The sequence below is a fragment of the Hordeum vulgare genome, chromosome 7H (genome assembly GCF_904849725.1).
Source record: "Hordeum vulgare subsp. vulgare chromosome 7H, MorexV3_pseudomolecules_assembly, whole genome shotgun sequence".
Lineage (NCBI taxonomy): Eukaryota > Viridiplantae > Streptophyta > Magnoliopsida > Poales > Poaceae > Hordeum > Hordeum vulgare.
In genome coordinates, this window is record NC_058524.1 from 288,517,424 (window position 1) to 288,532,970 (window position 15,547).

The window sequence follows — 15,547 nt, forward strand, 5'->3', positions numbered from 1 at the left end:
GCGACCGCCACTGACGATGCAGCCGGGAAGAAGGGCAAGGGTACCACAGCTTCCCGGCCAGCCTCTAAGCGACCGGCGCCGGGTCCTCTAGCCAGGCAGCGGGCAGACGGCGCCATGATGCGCCGTGGCGGAGGCCGGAGGCAGGTCCCGGTAGTTGCCGGGTATGGTTTCCTCCTCTTTTCCCTTCCTCACCTTGAGATGAGCTTTGTTCCTGAGAAGCTTGGCTTGAGAGGGAGGCAGAGGATGTGGATGAAGACATCGCCTCCGTAGCCGAGCGGGCCCCCTCGGCAGCAGCTGATGCTGCCGAGAGGGAGCTCGAGATAGAGTCCAAGCGCCGGTGGGACACGGCTGCGGGGAAGGCCACGGTGGGTCAGCCTCGCCCCAGCCGGGTCGAGAGGCCGGCGGAGAAGCGTGCGAAGGCTAGACAGGACCCCTCCACACATGCCCGTATGGAGGAGCCAGCTAGTGAGGCCGCCGCCAGGCCGGCCCCAAGGACCGAAGGGGCCCAGCCGTCTGAACCGGCAGCCCCGGAGCAGGTGGACGTGGAGACGATCCCGGTTTCTCCCAGGGCCGAAGCGGCTCCCGACGCGCCGGTGCTGGATCTGACCGCGTCGGACGCGGCCCCTGATGCCTCAGGGGCGACCATGGATGCGCCGGACGCGGGTCATCCGCCTCCTACGGGGGAGGTAGCGTCGGATGGGACGGCGCCCGAGCCGGCCGTCGAGCCGGCACCAGGAGTCGGCGCCCTCGTCGTACCCCAGCACGGCCCTGTTGCGCCAAGGACCGGGGGCCGGGCTAGGAGCCGGCCCATGAAGACAGGGCGGGCGGCGAACTTGGCCCGCCTGCGAATGCCCGCCGGCACCGTTCTTTCCGGCGTACCGGAGCTGGTGAGGCTGTTTTCCAGCGACTCGTCGAAGGTGGAGCAGGCGGCCCGTGTGGTATGCGGCGACATGGAGCGCCTGGAAGCCCGCACCCAGGTAGGCCTTGCCTTTTTTGGTTTTTCTTTGCACTTTTTCTCTTCTCTTGACGTCAGTGGGGGCGCGACAGCGGACCCACTGGGTGTAGCCCCAGAGAATCGGGTGGGTTGATTGCCAACCGGTCCGAATCTCTTGGAGGCCTTTTTCCCTGCACAATTTTCTTCAGTGGGGGCACGCAAGCGCACGCACTGGGTGTAGCCCCCGAGAATCGGGCTAGTTAGGCTTTTAACCAGGTCGAATCTTAATCCTGTTCCCTTTCTCTCCCCTTTGGCAGGCGCTTTACGATGCTCAAGTACAGGCGTACAACGAGCTTCTGGACCAGCACCTGGGGTCTGATAGCCGGATCGCCGAGCTTGAAGCCCGACTGGACGAGGTTGCCGCGGAGCGTGATGACCTGCGCGACGCCGGCGGCCGATTCCAAGAGCAGCTGGACCTTCTTCAGGCGGAGAAGAAGGAGCTCGAGGCAGATGGCCGGGTCGAGTTGGAGCGGCTGCAGGCCACGCTGCAGGAGAAGGAGGCCTCCTACTCTGCCGACATGGACTGCCTCGTGTCGCTTCACCTCGAGGAGGTGAACCTCAAGGACGCCGCCTTGAGGGCGAAGGACGAAGCCCTTAGCCAGAAGCAAGCGCAGCTGGCCAAGGCACTGGAGTCCGCCGCGACCCTCCAGAAGGGAATCGCCCGCCTCACTCATGCGACTAAGGTGCGGGAGCGCGAGGTCCTCGAGGTCTCTCATGAGACCGACGGCGCCTTCCATTGTGGGTCTCTTTTCCTTGTTTTGGGTTTGGTCTTTTTGCCGTCTCCTCCTCTTGCTGTGTTCTTACATCCTGGTTGCCATTACCTAGACCTCTTCCCCGAGACCCAGGTCGCAGCCGACACCACCGTTGAGGTGTGCTGTGAGGAGCGTCACGCGGCCGGGCAGGAGGTAGATACTACCTCCGGCTGGAGCATAGAGGAGATCGGGATGGCCTTCGGGCCCGCCTGCACATCCTGGGCGAGTCTGTGACTCAGCTCCAGGTTGCAGGTTCGTTGATGGTGGCGGCCCTGTGGCCGGAGGGCGTGGAGCTAACGACCATGAGCCGGCTTCCCCGCTGGCTCGCAGCGGGTGGAGAGCGCCTGGACGCCTGGCGTGCCTCCGCGGTGCGGTCTGGGGCTTATATGGCCCTGCGCTTGGCCAAGTCATGGTATCGGAACCTGAACTTGGGCAAGTTGGCTGCCCAGCGCGACGGCTCAGAGGCGGAGCTGCAAGGCATGGAGGAGGAGCTCCGGGTGAGAGCCAGCGCCGTCACCGAGTACGCAGCCTGGGATGACTTCGTATTGGAGCGGGGTGAAGACGGCGGCGTGATTGCTGAAGATTTGCACGGCCTTCAGCCTTATGACGCCGACGGCAGCTCCAACGAGGCGGTCCGGGCTGCGGAATCTGCAGCCGCCTCTAGCGGTGGGGCGTATGCCGACTCCGGGATCAGCGGAGCCGGGGGGCCACAGCGGGGGAGACGGTGCAACCACCTCGGGAGGAGCCGGATGCGGTGATGCCACCACATCAGGAGCAGCAGCCGAGACGACCACTGAGGCCGCTGTCCCGTCACTGGTGTCCTTCTGTGTTTTTGGTTCTACCCCCGGAGGGATGTAACGAACATGGGCCGTGGGCCAATGCTTTTATGAATGTATATATTCTGCATTATATTCGTCAGCAAGCGTGTTTGTCTTATGATCCCGTCTTTTGATTCCTGATTGATTTCTCTTATCTGAAGCCATCAAGACATAAAGAACAAGACATAAACCAATCAGAGGCCGGCTTGAATGAGCCAACTCGAGCCGGTCGTCGCTAGTATAGCCGGACTTTGCATGTATTCGACCTTACCTGGCGTCATATCGCGAACCGACCGACCGGAGTCAACCCGCAGGCTCGAGCGACGGACTAGGAGTCAGCCGGTACACTATGTGCCCGTCTACAAGGATTGACCGTCCGAGCGGCTGGCGAGCCCCCAAGCTTGTTTAAAGCTAGCAAGGGGCCGCGCTGCATAGCCTCCGAGCTTGATTAAGCCAGCAAGAGGTGGTACGCGGTGTAGCCTGTACACTGAGTGAAAACTCTTTAGCAAGAAGAAGCATGGAGCATGCTCTTTTTATCATATTTGTTGTTCCCGGCAGTCAGAGGCCGTCTTGAGTCTTGAATGAGATCGCATATACGATCGAGCCAGCCCGAGCCGGTCGTCCCAAGTATAGCCGGACTTTGCATGTATTCAACCTTACCTGGCGTCATATCGCGAACCGAGCGACCGGAGTCAGCCCGCAGGCTCGAGCGACGGACCAGGAGTCAGCCGGTACACTATGTGTCCGTTATAAGGGTGGACCGTTTAAGCGGCTGGCGAGCCCCCGAGCTTGTTTAAAGCTAGCAAGGGGCCATGCTGCGTAGCCTCCGAGCTTGATTAAGCTGGCAAGAGGTGGTACACTGTGTAGCCCGTACACTGAGTGAAAGCTCTTGACGAAAAGAAACATGGAGCATGTTCTTTTTATTGCCTTCGTTGTTCCCTGAAGAGGGAGGAAGATACATGTGCATGCTCTTTCCTTTGCTTGTCTTCCGCCTTTTAGCAATAGAACGGGCGAAGCAACGCCGCGTTCCATGGGCGCTCCGTTTCTTGGCCGGAGTCGTCCCTCTTGCGCTTCCTTGGCTTCTGGTCGTCAATCAGGTAGTAAGCGTTGTTGTGCAGCGCCCTACTGATGATGAAGGGTCCCTCCCAGGGGAGTGAGAGCTAGTGTTGGCCGGCAGTGCGCTGGATTCTTTTGAGGACCAAGTCTCCCTCTCTGAAAGAGAGAGGCCTGATCCTTTTGCTGTGGTGGTGTCTCAGCTTCTGTTGGTAGATGGCCGTCCGGCTCAAAGCCAAGTCCCTTGCTTCTTCGAGGAGATCCACACCGTCTTCTCTGGCCTCCTTCGCCTCTGTTTCTGTGTATAGGGTGACCTGAGGCGAGTCGAACTCGACATGTGTGGGGATAATAGCCTCGGACCCATATACCAGAAAGAATGGAGTGAAGCCGGTCGACCGGTTGGGCATGGTGCGGAGGCTCCATAGTACAGCCGGCAGTTCTTCAATCCAGCAGTCGGCTGACCTGACTAGTGGTGCCACCAGCCTTGGCTTGATGCCAGCTAGGATCAGGCCGTTGGCCCTCTCTGCTTGGCCGTTTGACTGAGGGTGTGCCACTGAGGCCAAGTCGAGTCGGATGCCTACCTTGGAACAGTAGAGCGCCAGGGCGCCTTTGGCGAAGTTGGCCAGAGACGGTTTCCCCAGCAGCGCGTGATATGGGCTACTGAGGTCCACTACCTCGAACCATATGGACTCTCGGCAGAAGTGGGCCTTGTCGCCGAAGAGGACGTCCAGCTGGATCTTGCCGATGGGCGAGCATGACTGCCCAGGCACGATCCCATGGAAGACAGTGCTGGTTGGCAGAACGTCCGTCTCCTTGAGCCCGAGCTTGCGGAGAGTCTCGAGGTAGAGGATGCTGATGCTGCTGCCGCCATCGACCAGCACCCGGGAGAATCGGCAGGTGAGCCTTTTGGAGGCGAAGGTGGGGTCGAGGACGAGTCCGTATGACCCCGGGTTGGGCATCACCATAGGATGGTCCACCCGGCTCCATGTGATTGGTTTGTCAGATGAATGCATGTACTGGGGAACCGGGGGATAGTGGCGTTTACCTCGCGCAGTTTTTGGCGCGGGCTGTGTTTGTCATCGCCTTCGCTGGTGAAGACAACGAACGCTCCGTCTTGGTGAGGATAGTCGTCGGGTGAGGACCGTCATCGCGAGGCGGTGGCGGCGGAAGCGGAGCGTGATGGGGAGCCGGTGCACGGGGCGCCGCCTGCGCACCGGAGGAGCCGGTAGGCCCTCCTCTTGCGACAGTCGGCGTGCGATGCTGCACTGTCGAAGGGTATGGGTAGACTGCGTCGCCCCAGAATGTATCTTGCAGGGGGCGTCGAGTAGCTGCTCGAGAGACTGCTTGGGCAGCCAGTTGGGGTTGCCCTGATTGCGACGCTTTCGTGGAGGGCCGGCTTGAGAAGCCGACGCCTCGCCCTCCACATTGGCCACTAGCTTGTTGTTGGAGCGGTGATCCATCTGATCCGCCTTGCGCTTGTAGTTCTTCTGGCCGCCTCGGTTGTCCCCAGCTGGCTTGGGAGTAGCCGGCGCGGGCACAACCTTGTCGAAGGCGATCACCCTGATGCGCATTGCGGAGTCGGCCGTGGCGTACTTGTCCGCCTTGGCCATGAGCACCGCCAAAGAGGTGGGCTTGGCGCACATGAGCTTGTGCTTGAGGAGGTTGCCGTCTCGGCATCCGTCGATGAATTACTCGATGGCTTGTACCTCATGCACCCCCTCACAGGAGTTGCGGAGCTCAGTCCACCGGGTGACGTAGTCGCGGAGGGGTTCCTCGGCCTTCTGGACGCACATGGCCAGCTCACGAGGCCGGCCAGGGCACTTGTAGGTGCCGGTGAATTTGCGGACGAACGCCTCCTCGAAGTCCACCCAGGAGTTGACATTGCCGGCCGGGAGGCTGTTAAGCCAAGTCCGGGCCGAGCCGGCCACCATGAGTGGCACGTAGCGAACCGCTACGCGCTTGTTGCCCCTGGCGATGCCTACGACCGTGGTGTAGTCGATCAGCCAGTCTTCTGGCTTGGCCGTGCCGTTGTATTTCGGCGTATCCCGAGGCAAGGTGAAACCTCGGGGGAATGGCTCCCCTCGGATCCGGGGGCCGAAGCATGCCGGACCGACGGGTCCGTCTTCCTCTAGGAGGGCCAAATGGGCCAGGGCGATGATACGCCGGCGAGCGTCCCGCTCATCCTGGGTGGCGGGGGCGCCAGCCCCGGTGGGGAGAGGAGAGGCGCCTCGGGAGCTAGAGGTGTGAGTTCTTCGCGGGGGAAGATCCCCGTACTCTGAATCGCCCTCGTCGCCTCCGCGACGTAAGCCTGAATTGTGCTCGCTCTGGCGGGCGAGCACCGGTCTTGGCTTCCCTCGCCCCTCCAGCCGGAAGGACGATGTGAGGAAGATCCTTCTACGTGGTGTTGGCCGCTAGGGTTGCGGCGAGCCCCCGAGTTCGATCCCGGGGACTTCGATTGAGCCTGACCAGGGTCAATCCGGGCGTGTTGCTGGTTGGCAGCGTCAAGGAGATCCTTGACACGCTTCTCCTGGAAGGCGCGCTCCTCGCCTTCTAGGCTTGCCATCTCCTCCATGGCTGCCTGCGCCGCCCGCATGTTGGCTGCGGGAGTCTCGTAGGTGGGCAGGTCCCCGCCTAGAACCTCGGCGATGAACCGGCCGCGGCTGCGGACCGATCCAAGCCAGCTGGGAGCCTCGGAAATCGGAGTGAGACCGTGTGCGGAGTTATACTCACGATGTGTAGCCTCCAACCGACGTTTCGTCGAGGCCACGGCGATGCCCTCCTCCAAGATACGCTTGCGAGCCTCCTCCAGCGAGCCCCGAGCGTCTGCATGGTCGGCGGAAGCGGTGACCGGTGTCTTCAGGCCGGCGATGGCGTCCCGAAGAGTGTCGGCGGTGGCCGCAGCGGGCTCGCCGGCGCCTGCGGAGGCCTTGCCGGGAGTCGTGCTAGTGCGGGCGCCGATAACCATCACCTCCACGGCGGTGGAGACGGCAGCGACGTGGTATGGGGTGAAGAACCCCATCGACGGCGGATGGCCGTCGAAGATGAGGACGTTATTGGGGTAAACGTCGTGGGCATGCATCTCAGCGATAGAGAGCCTGCTGAAGCTGGCGCAGAGCGCCTCAACGTCGTAGTCCTCGCCGAAGTAGCGCGGGCCGTCGTTGAGGCGAAGGTCGTTGAAGAGAATGCTGAGGTTCTCCATACCAGCGACGACGACGCTAGGGAGCGCCTCGTCATGAGAATCTTCGTCCGAATCCGCATGGCGGACGGGGACGTCGATCATCATGGGCGTCGCCTCGTCGAAAGCGAGCTCCACGGGCATGCAAACTGATCCGGACGCGATGCATCCGGTGGTGTAGGTGCGGGGCCCCGCCCAGCGCGTGAAGCCAGCCGATGCTGCGATCGGGCCCATGGTGGGTGCGAAATGTCGGTGAATACTCACAACATATGCCATGGGTAGGCTAAAGTCGGTGAGAACCGAAGGGACAAAGGTGGGCGCTTGGAACGAGGTTGGTACACGCATGGAACGCACGATGTACCCAGGTTCGGGGCTCTCCGTAGAGATAATACCCCTAATCCTGCTGGTGTGTTTGATGTATGGGAACAGAGTGCAATGTTGCTCCTCGAGCTGTGTTGGGAGGAGGAAGAGGGGAGCGGCCGGCTCGTCTCTGCCTCTCTCTCTGTGGGTTGGTGAGTGTGTAGTGTTGAATGAGTAGTGAGTGATTGGCCCCTTGTCGGCTGCTTTGCCGGCTGGCCAGGGGCCCACAAGGGTCTTGTCTTGTCGATGAGGGGCCCGCCGGCTGCATGGTCTCGATTGCCTATGGGACCCACCGGCTGGCCAATGAGGCTCTTGCGTAAGGCTGACGCTGAGCACGCGTTGTACGTCAAGCGTCGCCCCGCGAGATTCTTCATGGGCAGGCAGTACGGCCGCCTCCACTGTTCCTCAGGCCAAGTGCAGTAATGGAGTGGGAGTGTGACGGTCCGACACTATGCTAGGTGATGGATCAGAGTCGGGGTAGGTCAGCGGTGTGGCCGCTGACGCTCGTACCGGCCGGGCGCCCTAATCATGTACCTTTGCTGAAGCGTAGCTACCTTTAATCGTGAGGTCTCTTCCTGACCTACGATCTGACGTGACTTGTGATCCTCGGCCGGCTAGCCTACTTGGTCAGCCGGTTTGAGGGTGGCCGCCTCCTCCTTAGTCCGGCTGGCGGGGCTAGGCCGGCTCTGAAGGGAAGGCCGCCTGGATTCTAGCCGGCAGGGGTTGCCTGGCCGGCCAGAAAGGTGGCCGCCTCGTCTTCCAGCCGGCAGGTGATGCCTAGCCGGTCAGAAGACTTGGGCCTTGAGAATCTCCGCACCTTCATGTCCATGGGGCCGGAAATGAAGGAATAGGCTTGATGAGCCTACCCCGGGGTTATCCCCCCGACACAAATGAATAGTTCAGATGCATTTCTTGACGCTTACTAATGTTCCCTATCCTTTGGCATTTGTCACAAGACAAGACAAACTTACGGGCATCCTTGAAGAGAGTGGGCCAATAGAAACCTGATTGCAATACCTTATGGGCAGTTCTATCTCCAGCATGGTGTCCTCCGTAGGCTTCGGAATGACACTTCTGCAGGATCTGTGCCTGGTCATGTTCAGGCACACAACGTCTAATAACACCATCTACTCCTTCCTTATAAAGGTGAGGATCATCCCAAAAGTAATGTCTCAAATCAAAGACGAATTTCTTCTTTTATTGATAGGTGAAACTGGGTGGTACGTATTTGGCTACGATATAGTTTGCATAATCGGCATACCACGGTGCACTAAGTGAAGTGTGGATGACATTCAATTGCTCATCAGGAAAGCTGTATCAATTGGTAGTGGGTCATCAAGGACATTCTCTAGCCTAGACAAGTTATCTGCTACAGGGTTATCAGCACCCTTTCGGTCAACAACGTGCAAATCAAATTCTTGTAGCATGAGAACCCATCTGATCAGCCTAGGCTTAGCGTCCTTCTTCTGCATGAGGTACTTAATAGTAGCATGATCAGAGTGAATAGTGACTTTGGAGTCAACTATGTAAGATCTGAACTTTTCACAAGCAAACACGACTGCTAAAAATTCCTTCTCTGTAGTGGCATAGTTTCTTTGGGCACTGTCTAGAGTTTTACTAGCGTAGTGAATGACATTCAACTTCTTGTCAACTCTTTGTCCTAGAACAACACCAACAGCATAATCACTAGCGTCGCACATGATTTCATAGGGCAAGTTCCAGTCAGGTCGTTGAACAATAGGTGCGGTTATCAAAGCCTTCTTAAGTATTTCAAAGGCTTCCTCACAATCCTCACCAAAAACAAAAGGAACATCCTTCTGCATGAGGTTGGTAAGAGGCCTTGAAATCTTAGAGAAGTCTTCAATGAACCTTCTATAGAAACCAGCATGACCTAGGAAACTTCGTATACCTCTGATATCTGTGGGGCAAGACATTTTCTCAATTGCGTCAACCTTAGCCTTATCAACTTCAATGCCTCTTTCAGAGATTTTGTGTCCTAAGATGATACCTTCATTAACCATAAAGTGGCACTTCTCCCAATTCAAGACGAGGTTGGTTTCTTCGCATCTCTGTAAGACTCGATCAAGGTAGCTGAGGCAATCATCAAAGGAAGACCCGTAAACGGAGAAGTCATCCATGAAAACCTCGACAATCTTTTCACAAAAGTCAGAGAATATAGCCATCATACATCTTTGGAAGGTGGCAGGTGCATTACATAAGCCAAAAGGCATACGTCTATAGGCAAGGTACCGAAAGGGCAGGTGAAAGTGGTTTTCTCTTGATCAGATTATGCAACAGGTATTTGCGAGAAACCTGAATAACCGTCTAGAAAGCAGAAGTGTGTGTGCTTTTATAGCCTTTCTAGCATTTGGTCGATGAACGACAAAGGATAATGATCTTTCCTGGTTGCCTTGTTCAGTTTACGGAAGTCTATCACCATTCTATAGCCGATAATAATCCTTTGTGGGATTAGTTCATCCTTATCATTAGGAACGACGGTGATACCTCCCTTCTTAGGTACGCAATGTACTGGACTCACCCAATCACTATGAGCGACATGATAAATGGTTCCTGCTTCCAGAAGCTTTAATATTTCTTTTCTAACGACCTCTTTCATCTTAGGATTTAATCTCCTGAGATGATCCGCAACTGGTTTAAAGTCAGGATCGGTTTTAATCTTGTGCTGCCATAGAGTAGGACTAATACCCTTAAGATCATCAAGAGTATATCCAATAGCAGCGCGGTCCTTCCTCGGAGTTTTTAGTAACTTCTTCTCTTCGAGCTCTGAGAGGAGAGCACTAATAATGACAGGAGATATCTCCTTCTCATCAATATAGCCATACTTAAGAGTATCACGCAAGTGTTTAAGCTCGAACACAGGATCACCCTTTGGTGGGGGGGGGGTCCCCAAGCAGTTCGACAGGCAGATTATTCTTGAGAATAGGATGTTGTTCTAAGACAATTCTATCTATCTCATCCCTCTCCTCCATATGCATATCATTTTCATGCTCAAGCAGATATTGCTCTAAAGGATCCGTAGGAGGTACGACAATAGTGGCAAGAGCAATGATTTCATCCCTACCAGACGACTCTCTTTCATGGGGTTGTCTTCCAAACTTGGAGAAGTTAAATTCATGAGACACAACCTCGAAACTTACTGTGACAGTCTGCTTAATGCAATCAATGTGAGCATTGACAATGTTGAGAAAGGGTCTACCAAATATGATGGGATAAAAGCTATCTTGTGCAGTACCAAGGACGAGGAAATAAGTAGGGTACTTCTTCTTACCACACAGGACTTCTACGTCTCTCACAATTCCCAGAGGGCAAATAATGTCTCTATTAGCTAGCGTAATAGTGACATCAATGGGTTCTAACTCAATAGGTGCAATCTCATCTTTGATTTCACCATATAGAGAACGGGGTATTGCACTAACACTAGCTCCCATATCACATAAACCATGGTAACAGTGGTCTCCTATCTTAACAGAAACAACGGGCAGGCCAACTACATGTCCGTGTTTGTCTTTCGCGTGAGGTTTAGCAATTCTAGCAGAGTCCTCACAGAATTTGGTAACATGCCCATCTATGTTTTCGGCTAAGAGATCTTTGATAATAGCAACACTAGGTTCAACTCTAATCTCCTCAGGGGGTGCAAGTGGTCTAATGTAACCCATACGTATCATAGTTAGAGCTTTAGAATAATCCTTCATCCTAGCAGGGTATGGTGGTTTCTCAGTGTAAGCACAAGGAACAACAGGATCACTAAAAGCTATGATTTCCCCCTCAACTAGATTGGTTTTGGCTATGTTTCTTTCTACAGGAGGATGCTATTTAAACCACTTCTCTTTGGGAAGATCAACATGAGCAGCAAAAGATTCACAAAGAGAAGCTACTATCTCAGAGTCAAGTCCATACTTAGCGCTAAAATCTCTAGATGTGTTTGTCTCAACAAAAGATTTAACGCAATCAAACTAGAAATTCATACCTGAGTCCTTACCTTCCTCCAGCTCCCAATCTTTAGAGTTGCATTTGATTCTCTCCAATAAATTCCACTTGTGATCAATATCCTTCTTCATAAAACAACCGGCACAAGAAGGGTCAAGCATGGTACGATCTTCATGAGAAAGCCGAGCATAAAGGTTTTGGGTGATGATTTCTCTCGAGAGCTCATGATTGGGGCATGAATATAGAATTGATTTAAGCCTCCCCCAAGCTTGAGCTATGCTTTCCCTGTCACGAGGCCAAAAGTTATAAATAAAGTTCCGATCACGATGTACTAAATGCATAGGATAGAACTTTTGATGAAATTCCAATTTCAACCGATTGTAGCCCCATGATCCAGCATCATCACATAGATTATACCATGTCAACGCCTTATCCATCAAAGATAAAGGAAAGACTTTCTTCTTTACCTCATCCTCGGGCAAACCTGCAAGCTTAAATAAACCACAAATTTCATCTACATAGATTAGATGAAAGTCTGGATGTGAAGATCCATCTCGTGTAAAAGAATTAGCCAGCAGTTTCTCGAGCATACCCAAGGGAATTTCATAAAAGATATTTTCAGTAGGTACCTCAGGTTGAGGAGAAACTCCTCGTGCTTCCGTTTGTGGTGAAGATACCCCGAACAAACTCCTCAAAGGAAGAGTTTCCATAGTGACAAGTGAAAATAAATTTCAGCACATTATATAAATGTTTCCTTACCAATTTCCACTTACCAGAGGCGCTTCACTCCCCGACAACGGCGCCAGAAAAGAGTCTTGATGACCCACAAGTATAGGGGATCAATCGTAGTCCTTTCGATAAGTAAGAGTGTCGAACCCAACGAGGAGCAGAAGGCTCTGATAAACGGATTTCAGCAAGGTTATAACTGCAAGCACTGAAAGTAGCGGTAACAAGTGATTGTGTAGCGAGGTGAAACGTAGCGAGCAAAAAATAACAAGTAACAAGTAGTAGCAATGGTGCAGCAAGTGGCTCAATCCCTTTTGCAGCAAGGGACAAGCCTGAACAAAGTCTTATAGGAGAGAACACGCTCCCGAGGACACACGTGAATTTCTGTCATGCTAGTTTCATCATGTTCATATGATTCGCGTTCGTCACTTTGATAGTTTGATATGTGGGTGGACCGGCGCCTGGGTACTGCCCTTACTTGGAAAAGTATCCCACTTATGATCAAACTCTCTCACAAGCATCCGCAACTACAAAAGAAGAATTAAGACAAAGTCTAACCATAGCATTAAACTAGTGGATCCAAATCAGCCCCTCACGAAGCAACGCATAGACTGGGTTTAGGCTTCTGTCACTCCAGCAACCCATCATCTACTTACTACTCCCCAATGCCTTCCTCTAGGCCCGAGTACGGTGAAGTGTTATGTAGTCGATGTTCACATAACACTACTAGAGGAAAAACAACATACAACATATCAAAATACCGAACGAATATCAAATTCACATGACTATTATCAGCATGACTTATCCCATGTCCTTAGGAACAAAAGTAACTACTCACAAGACATAATCGTAATCATGACCAGAGGTGTAATGAATAGCATCAAGGATCTGAACATAAACTCTTCCACCAAGTAATCCAACTAGCATCAACTACAAAGAGTTATCAACACTACTAGCAACCTTACAAGTACCAATCAGAGTTGCGAGACGAAGATTGGTTACAAGAGATGAACTATGGATTGGAGAGGAGATGTAGCTGATGAAGATGCCTCCCCTCCGACGAGAGGAGTGTTGGTGATGACGATGGCGACGATTTCCCCCTCAGGGAGGGAAGTTTCCCACGCAGGATCGTCCTGCCGGCGCTCTAGATTGGATCTGCTCAAGTTCCGCCTCGTGGCGGCGGCGAAACCACGAAAAAGCTCCCTCTTGATATTTTTTCTGGACCAGGACGCTTCATATAGAAAAAGAGGGGGGCTAGTGGGCCTTCAGGCAGCCCACAAGCTTACCCACCGCCACCAGGGGGTGGTGGCGGAGTGGGAGCTTATGGGGCCCTGGTGGCCCCCCTCCGGTAGTTCTTTCGCCTAGTATTTTTAATATATTCCAGAAAAAATCCACGTAAATTTTCAGGGCATTTGGAGATGTGCAGAATAGTGGACAAAGATTTGCTCCTTTTCCAGTCCAGAATTCCAGCTGACTGAATTCTCCCTCTTCAAATAATGCTTGCAAAATAAGAGAGAAAAGGCATAAATATGGTACCAGAAGTAATATAACAGCCCAAAAAGCAATAAATATCAACATGAAAGCATGATGCAAAATGGACGTATCAGATGGCAACTACATGATGTGTGCCTTGCTGCCCCTACTGTCACTGGGAAAGGTCACCACACGGTAAGAACCCAAAACCAATCACTTCTCCCATTGCAAGAATCATAGATCTAGTTGGCCAAACAAAACCCAGGACTCGGAGAGACTTACAAGGATATCAAATCATGCATATAAGAAATCAGCAAAGATTCAAATATATATCATAGATAATCTGATCAAAAATCCACAATTCATCGGATCTCGACAAACACACCGCCAAAGAGGATTACATCGGATAGATCTCCATGAAGATCATGGAGAACTTTGTATTCAAGATCCAAGAGAGAGAAGAAGCCATCTAGCTACTAACTACGGACCAGTAGGTCTGAAGTGAACTACTCATGAGTCACTAGAGGGGCGATGATGTTGATGTAGAAACACTCCAACTCCAAAGTCCCCTCCGGCGGGGCACCGAGAAGGGTCTCCAGATGAGATCTCGCAAAAACGGAAGCTTGCGGCGGCGGAAAAGTGTTTTCGAGGATTCCCTGATTTTTTTCTGTATTTTAGGGAATATATAGGCGAAGGAGCTAGGTCAGGGGGGCGCTAGGGAGGCCACAAGCCTGCTGGCCGCCGCCCCCCTGGTGGCGGCTACAGGGCTTGTGGGCTCCCTGTAGCTCTCGTGGCTTGGCCCACAAGCCCCCTGATCTTCTTCCGTTTGGGAAAAATTTATTTCGGGGATTTTATTCCGTTTGGACTCCGTTCCAAAATCAGATCTGGAAAGAGCAAAAAACACAGAAAAAACAGGAACTCGCACTTGGCACAGAATTAATAAGCTAGTCCCAAAAAAGATATAAAAGGTACATAAAACATCCAAAGATGACAAGATAAAAGCATGAAACCATCGAAAATTATAGATACGTTTGAGACGTATCAGAGGCCAAGTTGGCGGAACTTGAAGTAGACTCAAAGACTCCATTGTATGACGGTTGCGATCCTGAGGTGACCTGTTTGAGTTTCTCTCTCGAACTTCTAAAGACGACGGCCAAAAACAAATGGAAAAACAAAAGCTCTATGAGCATTTGAAGTATCTACATAATAAAGTTCTTCCCGCGGGGAACTTGTGTCCTACTAGTGTCAAGGAGTCCAAGACAATCGTTTTCCCTCTTGACCTGTCGCACATTAGATACCATGCATGGATCAACGGTTGCACAATTTATCGGGGAGAGCACGCAAAAAAACAAGGTGTCCAAGGTGCAATGCTTCTCAATACAAGAAGGCGGGAAAGAAAGCTCCTCGGAAAGTTGTATGGTACTTTTCGATCACTCCACGTCTCCAGCGGTATTTCGTACATCCTAAGGAAGCAAAGCTCATGCGCTGGCACGCGGAGAGGAAGAAGCCCGATGATGGAGATGATCTGAAGCTGAGACACCTTGCATATGCTAGGTAGTGGAGAGCATTCAACGCCGAATATTGATTTTTTGTAGAAGATGCAAAGAACATCGTGCTTGGTGCGAGTACCTATGGCATGAATCTGTTTGGAAACTTGAGCACCAACCACAACACATGGCCCGTATTTGTATGGATGTACAACCTCCCCCCATGGAAGTGCATGAAGAGAAAGTACATTCACATGAGCATACTGATTCAAGGGCCGAAACAGCCGGGAAATAATACTAACCTATATATGGGGCTTCTGAAGTAGGAGCTAGGCACATTATGGAAATCGTCGGTCAAGACATGGGACGCCAGCACGGAAGACTATTTCTATATGAGAGCCGCGTTGATGACGAAGGTGCACGACTATCTCGGTTACGGGTACTCCTCAGGCGAGGTGTGCCACAGATACTGTGGATGCACGAGGTGCATGGATGATACGATGTTTCAACAGCTTACATCATTGAAAGATGGCGGGTTTGGGAAAATCATGTACATGGGGCATCGTAGATGGCTCGAAAAGGATGACATGTGGAGAAAACATGGAGATCTATTAAATGGTTTGGCTCAACATCGAGGACCTCCACGTAAGAGGAGCAACACTGAAATCAACGAGCTATTGAATAACTGGGAACAGTGCCCCGCGACGTGAAAGATGGAAAAGGCGTCGGAGCCACTACCGAAGGTATGGAAAACAAGGTTT